Raw genomic sequence first — 19,679 nt, forward strand, 5'->3', positions numbered from 1 at the left:
GTGGAGCTTTATTTTGTCTTCATAGTTCATACCTTAAGACAGTTGCAATGTCTATCAAAAATTGTTACTTAGGAAAGCTACTAGTGGTTAAGAAATGGGGTATAAGTGACTCAGTTGTCAAGAATAAGGCACTTCTTGTGGGATGTGGGGAGCTGCCTAACAGCAAAATATTCAAATATCAATTAAAATAATTTGCAGAGTCATGCACTAATGATGAAAGCAGCTTGTGCCTACATTGTAGCCAAAGATTTCAAGGGCCAAATTCACTGTGAATATAAACAGTGCTGCAAATTATATGTTAGAGCCCAATTGTTCCCCCGCAGGCTATAAATAACTCCTATTTCAAATCACTGGGGGTTATTAGTCTCCTGTGGGAGAGACTGTAGTCTGTGGTGTAGCTGACCAGAAAATGGTTGTTAGTGATAAAGAGGTGTAATTTGCATTGATTTATTATTCATTGGCCGTACAGATCAAGTGCAGTTTACCCAGCGAGGGGGATTGACACCAAACTCTTTTGTTGCTTAAACAAATGTCCCTGCTGAGTATAACTGAGAGATGCTATTCTAACAGAGTGGAGTTTATTACACACCTTCTAGATTGTAGCTCTCTAAAATCTGAATCGGACCTGAGTAAGAGTTGACATCAAACTTAATTTTTCTCTATCTGTGTAAACTGGGTTTGGGAAGTATTAGATGTAGATGTATATAAAGAAAAATAAAAGGCAGTTCCTTGAATTTGTCTAAATCCCCTGCATCTGATAACATGCGCATCCTGCTTTAGAAACTCTAGTGCTTGCATCTAGCATCCTGCATCCAAAACAATAGGTCTTTACTGGCTATAGAAAGGATGAATTTGTGCTTAGTGTGGGCAAAATTGAATTAAAGATAGCCCAGGATCGTTCTTGTAAGATTTTCTTTTGAAAGTGTTGACTTCAGAGCTTCCAGGTATTATGAGATGTATTATGATTGACATGAGTGTGATATTATCAGTGCCTACTTTGGTGTTCCTCTGAAAACCGTAGCTCTCGGAAGAAAACAACTGATAAAGACTGCTTGCTGGGTTTCTTTTCTCTTGCTCCTCACTTTTTAAGGCAGCTTTCTATTTCTGGTGGTTGTGGAAGAAAACCTGGAAATATGAATCAAATACTTCTTCAAACTCAAAAATGAGAAAGTAAGCTAAAAAGGAAGAATGTCTTTTAAGTATTATTTTTAAGTTAGTCTCTGTGGGAGGGAGGGCGTTTTATGTTCAGATTCGTTATTTTTAAGTGTGTGTAGCCACTGCTGCAGGTGTTGAACCATCCCATCCCTTCCTGGGCTATTAGCAGCACTATTTCATGCCTGGCACGCGTGCAATTGGTGCCTTACAGACGACGGCACCGGTCACTGAGAGCGCAGGTACCAAACTTGGCCATGCCACACTGGCTGCTCTTCAGCTGGCTTTCTTCTGCCATGGTCCTTGAGATGATGTCACGCCAGCTGGCTCTACACGAGCCTCCTCGTGGAGGTGCGGCTGTGTGTTGCAGAGCGGGGTGTGCTGGGTGGGCTTGCAGCCCTGGGGTGTGGAGGGCCCTGCTGGCAGATGTCTGCTGGGACCCTCGCAGCCCCTTGTGACCCTGCTGGCGTGCACCATGTTTCACAGACGGTTCTGCAATTCCACTGTGATTTTGGCTGCCAAAAAAAAAAAAAAATTGGTGGTAAGACAGGAGGGAAAGCAACACTGGAGGAAATCCTTAGAGGCTTTCTGATGATTCATTTTGCTTTGTGCGTTGACTTGGCATCGGCCTCCCTCGATGAGTCCCCAGCCACAGTCTGCCTTTGAATAAACACTCTGTGTCCTGCCATGCGCTGTTGTTGTTCGCAGCCTGGAATGAACTTGGGGAAAGGAGTGCTGTAACTATAAATTGCTCTTTTTGGGCCAATTTTTCTGGCAAAATCTGAAAAAAATAATAAACTTAACTCTCTCTAAAAGGACTGTGTCATATCCATTTAAAGCTGAACCATTTTGCAGCATATTCCTTCACATTTTTGTTAAAGGTTAACAAAATTGTTTAGACATCTCTAGCGGCTGCACATCAATCTGCTATAACCAGCTGATTTATGTGACTGATTTTTGCAGTGAATTTCTCTAATCAGTTCTTATTTACAAACTGGGGTGGTTTTGTTTAAAGCAGCTATGCTGTGAGTGTTCATCCATCTTAAAAGCTTATTCCTTGACTGAAGTAAGTTTAGGAAACACAAGTCTAATGAACCTCTGTGACAAATGGTGCCCATAAAAGAAGAGGTCATATGCAAAGTCTCTGGTGGTGTTAATTCCTCTTGTTTCCTACAGTTGAAGTAAAAAAAAATAAATATTTCTTGAAGCAAAGAGAAAGAAAATCATAGCAACTGTAGGCAAATTAAAGAGAAACCAGCACTCTGAAGCCTGCAAGGAAGTGTGCGGGAAGCCAGGAGACTCTGAATTTCCATTATCCAGGCTATTGGCTGACAACTGGTGATTTGAAATAATCTACAGCCTTTTTTTGTGAATTTATTTAGACCTTGTAGACTTACTTTACCATGAAATACAGAGGTTCCCCCTTCAGAAATAAGGTAAAATTTTATAGTCTTTTCTTCAAGTGGAGTTAGGCACTGAGCCAATGTTTCTGCTGTGATACATCGTGCCTTGTTACAGACTGCATGTGCTGAATCCTTCTATGTTTATTCTGTTGGTAAATAGAATTCTAACTGGTATTACACACACTGTTTCCAATGGTAAATATAAGAAATATTTAGCAGCTGTGTCTCTGTAGGGAACTCGGATGGACAGATGTCCACAGGTATTGGGATGCAGGAGTATAAGAAGAGTCTATGCACTTTATAGACAAGTCAGTATAACTCTGTTGAATTGTAGCATGGCAGAAGCGAGTCTCCAAGGAGGTTTCAAATGGTCAGATCTGTTATGTGGTGTGCCAGCAAAAGTTGTGGCATGCTAGGCAAGGTTGATTGGGGAAAAAGAAATCATATAAGTAGATATATGACTATTTCATTCAATATTTAAGGACCACTGAGAATCTGTTAGTCATCTTCAGCAGTCAGCATGCTTTTTATTTCTAAAGCAGGCATATTTCCCCTACACTTTTATGACTTTTCTGTTTCTTTTTAACATTCCGTATGTTTGGGAGGGTATTCTACATGTGGCTTTGAGAGTAGGAATAATTCTGCTATTTTCCCTTTACTGTCTGTACCTTCTGTTCTGATGACTCAGATATGTTTGTACTTGAGTCCTGTCTGAGGAAAATATGTGATATTTCCTAGTGGTGGTCTCACCATTTTTTCTATACTTGCATTACAGATTGAAATTCTGTCCAATATCACCTTTGGTTTGACTTAACTTTTTGCAAGAGAAGCTAAAAGAAATCTGATGTTTTCAGATACTTGTAGTCTGCTTAAGAAAAGGCATTTCTCATGCGTATGTACCACTTAAGTTCTTGCCCAGTCTCTCATCACCTTATGATTCTCTCTCTGCTATGTTACTTTTTCTGGCTTTGGCATCTTGTCCTGTTAATACCCTTTTAGAATGCTTCTACAAAAGGTCGTCTGGTTGTATCACCTTTAACTTTATCCTTTTCTCTCTAGATTTCCCTTTATTTTCTACTACCTTAAAAATTTACTTTATTTTAAAAGCATCTAAGAGTCTACCTCTATCTGTAATTTGTATGTTTTTTGGAGACTGACTCTTGGTCTCCATCAGGCCATGACACCTACCTCCCTCACTTACTTCCTACACTTCCGAGTGGCACTTCAATGCTTGTGCTCCTGAGGAGAAACCCATCAGGATATGCAGATCTTCTCCCTGTTCTACTTTTGCCATGATTTCTGCAGCAAATTTGAACTCTGATCAGAATTCATCCAGTCCCTAGAGAAGGCCGATAGGTGAGGTGGACAGATGGTAGGAAAGCTTGGGCTGTGTTTCTACTGGGATCCATTCAAGAAAAGAGAATATTTCTTAAGGGATGGCCCACATCATTGTGTGGGATAGTAGTCTTTGAAACTGAGTCTGTTATAGCAGTTGAATACATCAAGAAATAATGGCAAAAGATCTGAGGATGCTCATACAATATTCATGCCTGGCTTTAGTGTGCAGGAAGTGGCAAAGGGAGAAGACGCGATAATGGAAGGACAGCAACAAAAAAGTTACAGCAATGATAGGGATGTTAACTGGATCCATAGAACAGTTAATAAAAGGTTTGTGCCCAACCTGACAAGGCAATTGGTTGTGGTCAGTTAGAAATAAGGAAAAGGTTTGTACTTAAATACCAGGTTCATAGGACAGAGCAATCTGAAATACCTGTGAAGACAAATGTTGTAGAGGACAATAGATGCATAGCAAAATAATAATCTCCCTGGAAAAGTAGTACTTAGTTGCTGTGTTCGGGATGAACAGAAAAAAAAGGTAGTAGGCTGTCCATGAGTGTTAACAATGTGAAAGATTAAAAAAATCCCCAAACTACACAAAAACCCAAAAAACATGACAGGAAAGGACACACTCAATAAAAGAGTATCTGTTCTGGTTTTAGCAGCTAATGATGAGGTCACAGAAGAGCTAGACATGGGAAGTAACTTCAGATCAAGTGATCAGGAATTGATTTAATTAAAATGAAGGGAGGATTAAAAGTATGTCCTTAATTAAAAATTGTCCTTGAAAGATAGCAGACTTGAGTTTGTCAAACTGCTAGCAAGGCAAGTCAGCTGCACTGGAGAGCTTAGGGACCTGAGTAGTGCAGAAATTGGGAGTTTGTGCAAGTATTCCAGCAGTCTGGATTTTTTGTCCCAAGGAAAGAGAAGAAGTTATCAGGAAAGTGTGAAAGTTAGAGTTGACAGAATTCAGGCTAAATGGAAGCTAGCAAGTAATGTTTAGACACATAGAAAAAGGACCTTGAAACATATAACGAACTTCCAAGCAGCAGGAGCGCTACTTACATAATGGTGCTGTTTGTGCAGGGATTAAGCATAATCTAAATGTAGCCTCAGTGTTAAAACAAAACAAAAACCCAAACAAAAAAACCCCACAAAACCAAAAACCAAACCCAAAACCAAACAAAGAAGAAAAAAAAAAACCCCACAAAAAACCCCACTGCACATCCCTCCAAAGAAATCCTAGTGGTGACCATCAGGAGAGAAAAATCTGCATGTGGTGGAAGCAAAGCTTGAATACCGCAGTGCTCCTGAATTGCACAGAAATAGCTACCCTTTGTAACTGCTACTCAGAAATGTAACATATTACTGGCATTTTTAGCGAATCCTTCAACACCCACTGTCCACCTCTATGGGCTCTATGCTTTATGCTTAATTATGTCAGGGATCTGGAACAGGAGCATTTTTGTGTTGTCACACCTCTTGATGTTGTGGTTCTTGAGGATTGTTATGTCAATTCAGGAAGGCTTAAAGTATATAAACCTTAGAAAAAAATTAAAAAGGGTGTGAAAAGAACTTTAAATGTGATGCCATGTTAGGAAACTACTTCAGGGGTTTATCTGCGGGTTTTCTGACTGAACACAGAAGGGAAGATGAGTTCAACAGTCGTACCTTTTATGCCCTGATAGAAGGCAGTGGCATTTTTGGGACACTCAAGGGGAGAATGTTGTCAGACTGGTTAGGATAAAGTACAGACTGAGAGAGTTAAGCTGCTGAGACTGGAATAAAGGGGCTTAAAGGGAGCGGGTGGACTTGATACTCAGAGGGAGAGAAGGAAGTGTCACAAGTGACATTTAATTTGCTGTTGTAACCATTGAAATCCCAGTGTTGACATCGGTTGTAGGGAGAGGAGGAAGTTTTGTAGGGAAGGCATTTAGTATTAGGGCAAGTTAATTTATGTTGGTGAAAAACATAGAACTAGAAAATCTGGGAGGTAAAATGAGGCATGTGTAAAAGTGCAAAGGAGATGGCTTAGAAGGGGAAAAGATGTGTCTGACAACATGGTTGCATGAGCTGCTTGTTCTCATCTAAGGCTCCTGGCTCATACCCCTCTCCTGTTCCTTACTATGCATTCCTGCCATCGCTTTCATGTCAGATCACCTCAAACCGCTTCAGCAATCCTGAAACTGCATCCGAACCATCAAGGCAGAGGTGAGTGCTAAAGTCATGAGCTAAAGAGATCACCCAAATGTGTTTAACTGGGAAGAAGGGTGTGCCAGTGGCAGAGCTTTCAGGGCTGCCCAGAACAGAGAATGATTGTTGACAAGAAAAATAGTGACTGATTTGAAGCCTTAGAGAGGATGAGATGTCAGAGTAAGAGTGATGATCAGCAGTATCAAAAGAACCAGAAGGGTCAAGCAGGAGGGGTGTAGAGGAAGGTCCTTGAGATTTGCCTGGGAAGAGATCATGAATGTCCCTGGTGACAGCAGTTTCATTCAAAGGGAAGCAGTGGAAGCTGGGCTGGATGCAATCCAGCGTAGAGTTGGAAGAGAGGAAGCGAGTGCATTGGCTTCAGCCTATGCTTGCAACAAGTTTATAGATAAAGGAAAAGAAAGAGGAAAGGAGTAACTGGTGAAATGGGGCTGTAATCTTGTGCATAGTGGAATGGGGGACAGAGTGAGAAGACAGAGGGACTAAACTTGTCTGACACAGAAATGTGCTGTTGAAGATAATTGGAAGAGATTAAAGAATTTCAGATGAAGAAAGGTCTACAGGCTCTGTATGGTGATATATTAGCAAGCATTTTTTTTTCCACAGGAATTAGTAAAGAGCAATGACAGAATTCAGTTGCAAAAAACAAGCGGCTTCATGCTTAATGAAAAATAAATTGGCCAAATCAACTTTTTCTTCAGTTAGTTGTAACTGATTTGAAGCAACAGCATGCTTTCCTTTTCCTCTTTCTACCGACATGGCAGACAGCAGGGCACGGTGCCGATGTGAGCCGGTGTTACAGTGGCTGCTGTAGAGTTCACTTGGCTCTGGAAGGAGAGCAATGCATCCAGATTTCAGGGGCCGCACAACCTAATTGTCTGGCTCTGGTCCAGCTGCTGATTAACCCAATAAACTCTAATGAATCTGGATTCCTGCAGTCTGATTTGCTTCCTTTCCCTGTTATGTGCCTTTCTCAGTCCATGAAGAGTTGAAACCTGAGTGCTGCTGGCTTTGACAAAGGGAGTGAGAGAGGGGGGAAGGAGGGGAAGAAAAGGCAGATAACAGACGAATGTAATCAGTGTTTTATTACCATCCTCAGGAAGTGGGAATAGCTTTAAAAAAAAGAATAGTAGTAGGTTGGAGCAAGGAAAGTTAATTATGGTGAGGTTATTTGACAGGAAATTACAAAATACAAACAGACAGAAGAAACACATTTTAAAACAGGGTAGGAAATCTCAAGTTACTTCACTGTGTATATTTAAAACCCCCAAAGCAACGGCTGAAAATAGCAGTTTAAACAAAAGCTATCTTATCTGATAAAGGCATTTCAAGCACAAAAGGAAATTTATATATTGGGTTGACAGTCTTAAAATAAACTGATTGTCTTGATAACACCATAGATTTAATTGTGGGAAAAAATTGGGCTCATCTGTATGACCTGCAGACAAGTAAATTCCCATGTAAATTCACTCCTTTTCTTTGTAGATTTCTTGTCTCCTAAGCAGTGTTTATCAGTATTTTCCAGAATTTGTAAAGATAGATTTGTGCATGTAGGACGAGACTGATAGATATGTGCATGTTTTAAAGACTTCCATGCAGACCAGAGATGATTCATTTCCTATGCTACTGTATGGAAGCATATTAATGGTACTTCAGCAAGTACCCTTCAGATTCAGAAAGATTTTGACAGAAATACATCGTTTTGGGATGAGGGTAGAATTTCCAGTACTAGTGATCAGAATTATTATTAATTTTATTGTTAGAATACTTGCAATATGCTCTTGAATACTTTTTGTATTCAAGTGAAATGTCTTTTTACTTTCTGTGCGGAAAGGAAACTATTCTGTTATAGCGTTATCTTTATCCTGAGTCTGTAAAGTATGTATGAGTGTGAGGAGAGCAGAACTCTCTCGCTAGCGTGGTTCTCTTGTAGCCCCTGTTGTAGGTACCAGAGCTGCAAAGAACAGCAAGGAGGAACTTTCTAGTTACCTGGACTGTCACTGAGTTTTTTGTTATGAACTCTTCAAAGCTCAAAGTCTCTTCAAAGGAAGGTGCTGATTTAATTTTTTTTAAGCAAATGCTCCTCAATTGCCAGTGTTCTCCTTACCATTTTTCTTTGAAGTTTACTGCTGAGATTTTTGAATAAACATTACATCCATATAGGTATGTGTCCTTCTAGTGAGATAGGATACGTATTAGGGAGATGATACAATTTGATTTACTGGGAGGGAGCAAGGAGAGGGGAGGAAATAACTCAGTTGTGCAAATGATGTAGCTTATCTCTGTTAAGATCAAAGCAGTCTTAGAATACTGTGGGACAAATATCTTGCTTTTGACTGAAGCAGTAACAAGGGCAAGTAGAAACATCAAGAGGTTTATAGGTACACCTGCCTGGCTGCTGTGACTTCGAACTGTGTTCCTTCTGCTTTCTTGCTGATGAGGCTGCATATCTAAGTGTGTTACAGCACGGCAGGCACATCTGTGACTCAGTGCTGTGTCGTACCTGCTCAGTCCTGGGACGCATGTAAGATTGTTTCTTTTCCCCCAATTAATTTGTCCGCTGTGACTCCCTATTGCTAACACTGTTGAGCCTTCATAATCTGTGAACACAGCAAGACAAAGATTGGTAGGAAGGTGCTCACTCGCTGAGTGTTATGTTGGGAGTTAGTGGTAGGAAATGCTAAGAAGATCTTGGCTGAGGTGCAACATGGCATCCTTGTGGCTGAGTTAGGTAAATAGCTGTTTTCATCTGCACTCAAATCTTACCCTTTTATACATGATCCAGGTATACCTGGAGATCAGAGCGCTCAGAATTATCTGGCCTTGTGAGGCTCAGAGTATCACTGCAGTATAGGACAAAGATGAGCTCACATCAGCTTGCATTGAGGAACACAAGACTACAAGGCCCAGTAGTGTGCTGTTGCCGGAAAATCTTGCTAGGAGTCCTGTAAAACTGTCAAGATCTGATGGGTCCATAAGGGTTTTTTCCTCTGTTTAACAAAGAAATAGCAGTTGTCAACGGACCATGAAGATTGGGTTGCAATATAAATATTCTGAACTTGTGATCCTTAGGTTTTGCACTCAAAATAAATAGAAGTGACACCTGTGCAGGAAAGAAGCTGACCTTTTTTCTATTGATTTATGTCTTATTTAAATGACCTCCTACTTTAACAGGATTTCATAACTCTACTGGGGGACTTCATGAGGGAAAGTTGTGGGAGGAAAGTAGCTTCCTCCTTAGAAGGGGAGAGTGTTGATGTCAATATGAATCACTAATCTAAAAGTGAGTATTTAAAAAAACCCAACAAACTGAAAGCAAACAAAATAAGAAATGGAGCTAAAATATCTTTCAAAAAAGCATGTATTGAGGCTATGGAAAAACTGGGAATAGAATCAATCATTCTTGACTCAATTTTTGTTGGTTTTTTTTGTGCTGTGTTTTTGTTGTTGTTGGTGGTGTTTTTTTCTTTTGAAACCCTCTACAGTTACTCCCTGATGCAATTCCGAAATGTAGATGTGGTACAGTTGTAAAAGGAGATCAATAAAATGTAGTATCCTATAGTCAGCTCTCCAGAATGCTCTTGCAATTATTGGGAACTTGTGTTTTTCCCATCTGTTTTTTTAGCAATGATCAATACAGACTGACATAGCTGATAAAAGATTTTCTTAGGGTTATATAACGTGCTTCAAAATGAGCATCTCTGAAGAACCCCAAGATCATTAAAAAAAAAAAAAGCTGGCTACTACTCTGAGGTATCTTTTATAATCAACTTTACTTTTTTCTTTTTAAACTGGAGGTGTGTATGAATGAGATTTAAGGAGATGTCTTCATCACAGGTGATCATGATGATACATCATTTTGATTCTGTCTTTTGAAAGCCTGCTTCAATACAGTTTTACTGTTTTTGCCAAAGGCTAATTCAAGAAATTCAGTTAGTCTTGTCTCCTGTTTAATAACTGGCTTTGGTTATAGAAATTACTTAAGCTAGTCTGTGCTATCAGGTGTGATTTCCTGGTAACAGAAGTGAGACTTGGTGTGTGTAGGCAACTGACTTGGGTAAGAACAGACTGATGGGAACCAGGTAAAGACCCAGCTCCCCACCCAACAGTCTTGTTCATGCCTGATCCACAGCGAAGTGCTCCAACCATCAAAGGCACTTCTGCAAGGCTGAAAGACTTGCCAGTTGGATTTGGGGATTTTTAGGTCTGTTCAGTATTCTGAAGTGTGTCTCATTTATTTAAGTTATGTCCTTGCATCTTCGAAACTCCACTGTGGGTAAAGTTTGAACTAATTAACCAGTAACAGATGTAAACCACATTCATATACAAACCATATGTTATCCTTGTAGTTTATCTGTACTTGTTTCCTTTGAAAACAATGCAGGCTGAATGTATATTTTGCATGTATATGGTTTTAGTTTTACAACTTTTTTATGGTTTCCAAATATAGATGGTAGTGCAGTTCTTTCAAGGTGTTTTGAATAGAGTACCAGGCACATTTCCAGTTTTTCTAATTGGTCACTGGCTGGCTTTTTTAGAAATTTGATTTGAAATATGAAGTGAGTATTTTGCAGAAGCACTTAATACAGCTTCTAGGACTGGAGTGTCTAGAGATTGGGTGATATTTGTGATCTTTGCTCCTGGAGAAGAAGAATTCTGTGAAATCCTGTTATCCCTTGCTACAAAAAGCAAAGTTTCTTTTGAGTACTCCCAGTTGGGGGGGCAGGGGGTGTGTGTGTGACAATGAGGTTGAACTTCATTATGAAGCTTCAGGAGACAGAAGGCTAAAAAAAAATGCGTAAACGTGTTTTTTTAAAAATGCAAGATTTTCCAATCTCATTCCTATTTTGTTGGTGTGGTTTGAATATTCATGGATTAGCATTACTACATGTTCACAGTAACAAAAAGGTGGTTCTTCCAATGGCTTACACAGTAGGGCCACAGTCTCGCAATTTATGACAGGACAAGGAGGTGTTTTTTCTCTATTGTGGGACAATGGCAATTCATTTTTTTTTTTATTGTGCAAGGCAGACATACTTCTAAAAGTCTCCTTTTTATTCCCTTCCCCCCTTCATGTGAAAGCTCTGCAGTTTGGCCCGGGGGAAATAGGCCACAAAAGAAGGTATCAAATTTTGCAGCCCTTCCTATAGCATGTTGATGTTGCTTCTGAATCTAGCCTGAGGGAGCCATTAGAGTGGTGATCTAGCAGCTGAAGAGGGGAAGGGAAAGAGTAAGAGTTTCCTTAACACTCTAAATCTCTAATAGCCATGGATCTGCACTCCCTATTAAAATGCAGTTTGAGAATTATTATAATCCAACTTAGTAACACTTAAGATATATATTTACATACCATTATGTAGGAGTTTTCCAAGTAGTTTATTAAAAATCATGAGATATTACTTATAATATTTTAACTGTCTATAACATTTTTTCAATTAATAGCCCAGTCCAGAAATTGTTTTCTTATGGATCAGTTTAAATGAAAAAATAGAAAATAAATATTCTAATGTATTTTTCCAAACATAGGGTTTTTTAATTGAAGTAGATACAAAGAAAAGATCTTTTTTTATTCCTCTATTTTCTAGTTATCCCACTAAACACAAGCTGATTTGTGTTACATGATGGTATAACATAAACCATAGCCTAAACAACATGGGCATATAAAATTCATTGAAGGAGGGGGGAAAAAAAAAAGTTTTAAATGAGACAAATGTTATTGTCATGGTAAAACTACGTTAGAAAATGATTCTTAATGCTGAATACCAGTGCATAGTAGAACAATGAACTATCCTCAGTATTTACAAAATTATGAATTATACCAGCAGACCAGATATTTTACTTCTTTTAAGCAATCTTTTTTTGTATACAAGTGTTGTGATGTAGGTGGTCAAAAAGTAACAGCAAATGCAAGTTTCAGCACAAATGCAAACAATTTTTACATTACTCATAGCTATCAAATGCCTGTGCTGCAGATTTTCTGTCTGAATGTACTAAACTGGTTGGTGTTTCACAGAGTTACAGTGGAAGTGGTATTTGCTAATGTGTTTTTTGTCTGTGCCCTCGTTTGTTCCAGTTAAAACTACTTACTGGTGACCCTTGTGTTACCAGCTTACATTCTTAAGTCTCGAACTGCCTCACCTTTCTCTTCTTTCTCTCAAGCTTAAGCACGGGCTTTAGTCTTTGGGCTCTTAGTCTTATCTTAAAACCCTTGACTCATTTTTGTTACTTTAGCTTCCACATTGTTCTTCTGGGAGGGAGACGCTCAGACCTGGGTTTCTTCCTGAGTTTGCTCAAAGGTAACCCATGTCAATTTTACTTTGCTTCTGAAACAGTCAAATGTAAAAAGCAAATAGCGTTTTAAATATTCCCATGGTCTGCTAACAAGCCTAAAGCTTGTAGAGGTGTCACACTTGTGTGTTATATTAAAATCAGGCTGAGCTGAATTTTTGAGATAAGTTTATTTCCCCAAGCAAATGCTCTTTTTTTTATCTACTTAAGCCAAAGCATCTTTTAGTTTAGTGTAATATGTAACAAGAAGGAACTGGGTAGAACGTTATATATGAAGACACAGCTACTATGAATGATATGAATTATTAAGACTTGGACGTGAGCTGAAGTCCTGAGCAGAAAGGAGCATGTGGGTGTTTCTCTTCCGTGTGGTCTCTTCTCCAGCAGCTTTGGTGTCAGTATAATCTGACGGCTGGCCTGTAAGCTCAACCGTGGTTAGCATTTTAAACCCAAGCTCTTTAAAACCAGCGACTGATAGAAATTGAAGTACAGGAGCCAAGCAAACGATAATAGAAAAAGGCCAGGAGACTGGCTTATGTGCCTCCCTGCTTAGTTGCTTACAACCTCCACTCCCAGATATTCTGCCTACCTGCAGGGGAAAACACCTCCCACCAGACCTTGATTCAGGCTTATCTCGTACAGACGTCCACTGGTACTGTCAGGTATATGGCAAGCACTCCAGGCACTTTCAAGGGTCTTCCTCACACAGCCACAAAATGAAAGTAGCCTGTTTCTGGTATAGTAGCACCTTGGGAATGAGAAAGGAATACTGAGCTTCTCTGTACCACTGCTGTTTGTGATGAACCCTGTTTTCCTGAACAATGAGTCCGCAAAGACCAGAGGAGCGTCTGGGTTTGCAACCAATGCAAGGGGATTACTGAATTCAGAGGGGCTTTCCCAGACTGCTGTGAAGAAAAACTGGCATCAAGGAATGAAAGATACTGCAAGTCTGAGTACAGGACGGACCTGCTTGTCCTTACTGTATGATTTGAATTGGGTTGTAGCGATTAAGTCAGATTTTTTGAAGGCATGGAGGTAAGGATCTTCCAATAACATGTTTACACTCTGTAAAAGACCTTTTGCAGAACTGGGAACAGATTCTAGGGCACTTCCGAAAAATGGATCTGTGTTAGACTGTAACAAGCAGCCTGTTTGGTTACAGCTGCTGAACAAAACATGTGTTCTGCCCTGCATGTGGTAAGGCTATATCCAGCTGTATTTCTCATGAAAATGCTGTGGATGTTGGAGTGGAAGCAGAAGCCCCTTTATTTTTGTAGGACAGTAATTCTGAAAGGATTTTTTTCCATGGCAGCAGCTCTGCCTTCATGCCTGCTCCTTAGGAAAGTTTAACACAGTTTGGAACTGTTTTCACTTGTAGTCAAGAAAGGTAAACCTTCTGTGAGGACAGTAATTTATTGGAAGGTTAAGTAAGATGCCAGATGGTCTGCATGTACATTTTTCTCAGATTTAGACACTGGGGAAAGGATAAAACTGTGGAAGAAGTTGTCATAATAGAAACTGTATAAATACATACAACTAGCATATAGACGTGTTTAATTATTTTCAAATGGGGTTGGATATATTTGAGTTAATTACATCTAACAGGGAAAGATTAAAGGTGGTCTCCATTGCTTAAACACACACAATCCCAAACATTTTTTAGTCTCTGATGGCATGCTTTCTTGGCACACTCCTCCCAGATCTGTGATAAGGAGAGTCCCTGAAGCACGTTCCCTTCCAGCCATCTACTGTTGTTTTGTGTTCTGCCCCTTCTGAGCTTCTGGGATCTCTCCTACTTGGATAGAGGTGTGATTTAGATTGGAAAAGACCCTTAAGGTCATGGAGTCCAACCATTAACCTAACACTACCAAGTTCACCACTAAACCGTGTCTCTAAGTGCCACATCTACATGTCTTACAAATATCTCCAGGGATGGTGACTCAACCATTTCCCTGGGTGGTGCTTGATAACCCTTCTGGTGAAGAAATTTTTCCTAATATCCAATCTAAACCTACCCTGGTGCAACTTGAGGCCATTTACTCTCATCCTATTTCTTGTTACTTGGGAGAAGAGACTGACACCCACCTTGCTGCAAACATCCTTTCAGATAGTTGTAGAGAGTGATAAGGTCTCCCCTGAGCCTCCTTTTCTCCACGCTAAACAACCTCAGTTCCCTCAGCCACTCCTCATAATACTTGTGCTCTAGACCCTTCACCAGCTTCGTTGATCTTCTTTGGACATACTCCAGCACCTCAATTTCTTGTAGTGAGAGGCCCAAAATTGAATACATAATTTGAGGTGCAGCCTCACCAGTGCTGAGTACAGGGGGACAATCACTCCCCTAGTCCTGCTGGCCACACTACTTGTGACACAAGCCAGGATGCTGTTGGCCTTCTTGGCCACCTGGGCACACTGCTGGCTCATATTCAGCCGGCTGTCAACCAACACCCCCAGGTCCTTTTCCGCTGAGCAAGTTCCCGGCCACTCCTCCCCAAGCCTGTAGCATTGCATGGGGTTATTGTGACCCAAGTGCAGGAGCTGGTACTTAGCCTTGTTCAACCTCCTACAGTTGGCCTCTGCCCATTGATCCAGCCTGTCCAGATCCCTCTGTGGAGCCTTCCTTCCCTCAAGCAGATCAACACTCTTGCCCAATTTAGTGTCATCTGCAAACTTACTGAGGATGCACTCAATCCCCTTGTCCAGATCATTGACAAAGATATTAAACAGAACTGCCTCTAATACTGAGCCCTGGGGAACACCACTTGAGACTGGCTGTCAACTGGATTTAACTCCATTCACCACAACTCTTTGGGCCTGACCACCCAGCCAGTTTTTTTACCCAGCGAAGAGTCCGCCTGTGCAAGCCATGAGCAGCGGGTTTCTCTGCGATAATGCTGTGGGAAATGGTGTCAAAGGCTTTACTAGGTAGACAACATCCGCAGCCTTTCCCTCATCCACTAAGCGGGTCACCTTGTCATAAGAGATCAGGATATTCAAGCAGGACCTACCTTTCATAAACCCATGCTGACTGGGCCTGATCACCTGGTGGTTCTGTATGTGCTCTGTGATGGCACTCAGGACAATCTGCTCCATAACATTACCCAAGACCGAGGTCAGGCTGACAGGCCTGTAGTTCCTGGGATCCTCCTTCTGGCCCTTCTTGTAGATGGATGTCACATTTGCTAACCTCCAGTCATCTGGGACCTCCCTGGTTAGCCAGGACTGCTGATAAATGATTGAAAGTGGCTTGTCGAGCACTTCTGCAAGCTCCTTGAGTACCCTTGGGTGGATGCCATCTGGCCCCATAGACTTGTGTGTGTCGAAGTGGTGTCGCAGGTCACTAATCATTTCCCCTTGGATTATGGGGGCTTCATTCTGCTCCCCATCCCTGCCTTCCAGCTCAGGGGGCTGGGTACCCAGGGAACAACTGGTCTTGCTATTAAAGACCGAGGCAAAGAAGGCATTAAGTACCTCAGCCTTTTCCTCAGCCTTTGTCACTGTTTCCCCCCTGCATCCAGTAAAGGATGTATGTTCTCTGAAACATGGCGTTCTCTGAAAGCACCATGGCACAAATCCTTGCTGTGCTTTGGTGCCTTTGCTGTTCTGATTTTTTGCTGTTTATCTTCTTTTACACCTCTGCAACGTAACTGCTTGTTCTGAGAATTTCTTTCCTTCCCCTGTCAACATTTTTGTCTCATCACATTTTATGTGCAATATAGTTTCAAAGCAAAATGCTTTCAGGTGATCAGGGGATCATGATTGTACTCCCTATTTTCTAGGGACCTGCTCTGAGACCTATGGGTATGATCCACGTGTGCTACTGAAGCCGACTGAAATGGTGTGACAAATGTAAGTATTGTGAAGAAACTTGGCCCTGCAAGCCTCCGTTTGCGCACTTGGAATTAACAGATGCTTTAATATCCCTGTGTTATGTCCCCCCCCTTCTGTAATGTGCATACAATGATATCATTCACTTCATTGCACAAAGATGATGTGAAAAATGAATCACTTAATGTTTGTAACGCATTCAGATGTTGTTGTCATAAGCACTGTAGGAAAACCCACAAGCAAATGAATAATTCATTGTTCAAATCAGGCTCTGAATGGTACACAGTAAACAAGACATGGGACGTCGCACCGAATAGTAAGAGTAAGGCCAAATAATTAATGATCACTTGTTCAATTATCACTGTCCATTCAGAGTATTGAAAGGGATGGGGATCCTGTGGAAAGAGTGTGGTCATGTCCTAAGGGAATGTATGTTAGTGTATGATTGGAAAGGATAATGAAGATAAAATAGCTTCTCTTTTTTTTTTTCTTTCCTCAAGTGACCTTCAGTATTAGTTATGATGTGTATTTTAAAACAAAGATGAAGTGTGTTAGGCTTTTTAAATTGGCTGATTTTAGTCTCTAGGTTTCCCCTTACAATGATATAGTAGTATTTCGGATTCCTAATCTCTTCTTTAATTCTATTTTCATGGTTTCCTGCCACCCAGTGAATCCTTTTGGTAGTTAGTTCTTAAGTATCAAATGAAGGGTGTAACGCCCTCTCTGATCACTGCAGAACAGTGTCTGTATACAGTTTTTTAGTTTGGATTTTATCTCTTGATATGAAATGATCTCAAGAGAAGCTAATGGAAGAGGAGAGTTAAACTTTCCTCTATATTCTGGCTGCAAGATAAGAGTTTGGTTTTGATGGAATTGCAAGTGCTGGAATAGCTTGTTCCTGTGTTCAACCTTATGACCTTCCTTTGGATGATAGCTCTGAATGTTTACATTTTGAGGGTGAAAAAGAAAACAGAGGGAGATATTTGAAGCTACGCTACGCAAAAATATGTCAATATTTCAGGCTGAGTGATAGCTCTTCTAGTAACCAAAGTCACCTGCAATTTTTTATAGTCTTAGAGTATAAGCCATCCATAACATACAATCAATTCCACTCTGCAGATGGAACTGATGTGTTTTTCCCAGGCATCCCCTCCCTACTTCCCTAAGATGAATCTTTAAAAATCAATTCAAGCAATTTGATCAATTTAAAATACTGAATACACTGAGGTAATTATACCAAAATTTTTGCATTTCACTGCTTCCAGTGGTAATAAAGCTATTGACAGTGCAGCATTAAAGATAAACCAGAATTTCCATGAAAACAGTTGTGATTTACATTTGCCACTTTTTAAACCTTTTAACTGTTTTCTGAAGTAGCTTTTGCGGGATGGTGATTTATAGCTTAAAATTGAGGGCTTCATCTTTTTCTCTTGAACAGTCTTCAGTCTGTTTACCAGTCCCTAAAGATGAATTTTGTATTAAACAAACACCAAGATGCTGAGATGCTGGTTTAATTTAGCAGAAGTGTGTGCCAACTCAGCTTTCAGTTTATTTCCAGTAAAAATCTTGTTCCAGATTTTGAATGTACATGTTTAACAAGATGTGGTTAGTCATTACAGTGGTGATGAGTCCAAAATGTCTTTGGGTGGTCACTGACATCCATTGGGAGCTGTCATAAAGCTGTTCATCAGAGATCATGACCAGGCACTTAAGGAGAATTCCGTAACTTGGAGGAAGTGTGTTAGGATCTAGTTTTTTAGAAATGTTGAAGTCTAGCCATGGCCATAATGTCTTTGGGCCATGCATAACAGTCACCTTTGGGGCAGACTGAGTTTTATAGCTTTTTTTCTTGAGCCTGCTACCCTTTATGTATTTACTGTCAATCTCAATGAAGTTTGTAAATATATTCTATTTATTGCTATTTTAAGATATCCTCTCTATTTAGGTAAGTATTAATGTAAGCTGCATACATATTTAGAACAATCTGGAACAACCATGTACTCAGGCGTAGAGATGCTTTAAGGATGTTGTGTACTTGTATGAAATTAATGGACTGGGAATCACTGCTGTACCAGACCTCACAAAAATACTTAGTTTTTCTGTTTTTGTGGCCCCTGTTCCCATGCTTTTACTTCACAATTTAAGTGCAAGCCCACTGAGCACAAACATGTCCAAGAGGCAGTCACAGCCCATGGTGATATGATATCACTACTAAGTATGACAAATAGCAGTTATGGCACACCCATGTTTAAAAACAAAACCAAATCATGTTTGAAAAGCAATTCTGTATTTGACATTTTTGGAACAATTTAACAAAAGGCTGGTACTTCAGAATATGAGGACAAATTTTGATGAAAAGCCCTGCAGAATAGCTCAGTGATTAGAAACAAATACAGGATCCTATGTAAAAGGATAGATCTGCATTTTAGGATTGTGGAGAAATATGAACCTTAAATACCTTAGCAAGCTGAAAAATGTAATGAAAGGAGACCTTTTCTAGATTGCAAAGCTGGCAAAGAACAGTAAACACACCTTTTATGTTTTTTACTCTAGAGTATGTAATCCTTTACAAGTTTTCTCTCTGAAATAGAATAGAAATTATGAACTAATCTTTCATAACGATGGGCCAACTTATTACACCTGAAGGTTGATACATCCAGGGAGTTCTAAGTGTATTTTCACTGGCCTTCTACAAGAGATGAGTTTGGAAGTTAACTGAGATTTGCTTCTGTCTCTGTCAGCATTTTCTTAGGGCCCTGCACAATTTTTAATCTGAGTTCACAATGAATCCGATACTTCATCAGTCTTACAGCCAAAGGTGGATTTCAAAAGTTGGAGCCAAAATTTGGAGGTGTTGGAAACAATTTACGATGAGATCTGAAACTCAGAGACAGAAGGCTGTGAATTTGGGTACCTGAAGTAGTGCATGCATCTTCTGATGCCGATCAGAGCCTCAGTTAGAAACTAAGTCCTTTGCATTTTTTTACCCAGGGATCTCAAAGCATATTATAACTGATGAATTAATCTTGGCCACAATGTGGAAGATGTATGTAAGCTACTATGTGCTTATTTTAGGCCTGCATGAATGGAAATGTAAATCAACTTGGCTTGCACCGCATGCAGAAGTAGTGTCAGGAACAGAAACCAAAGGTCTCTGTTCTCCTCTTGCTTGGCTGACCGAAGAGTGTGAGAGAGCTTATTCACGCATGCAGAATTCTGTCTGCTGTCAAAAGTACTTCTGTGCTCTGTCTCTAGGCTACTTCCCAAAGAGAAGAAGAGTTTTGCTTCCCCCTCCACTTCCCTGCCTCATGTCTTTACCCAATAACCCTTTGTTGTCATGGGCAATTACAGGAGGGCTGGGCAAGGTTGGAAGTGGAAGCACTAAAAATGTTATGAGATAAGGGACTGTGAAGATAAAATTAGTCCTTTCTAACGGAGAGAGTCAGGTGACCCTACCAG

The sequence above is a fragment of the Phaethon aethereus genome (assembly GCF_964289735.1).
Source record: "Phaethon aethereus genome assembly, chromosome: 2".
NCBI lineage: Eukaryota > Metazoa > Chordata > Aves > Phaethontiformes > Phaethontidae > Phaethon > Phaethon aethereus.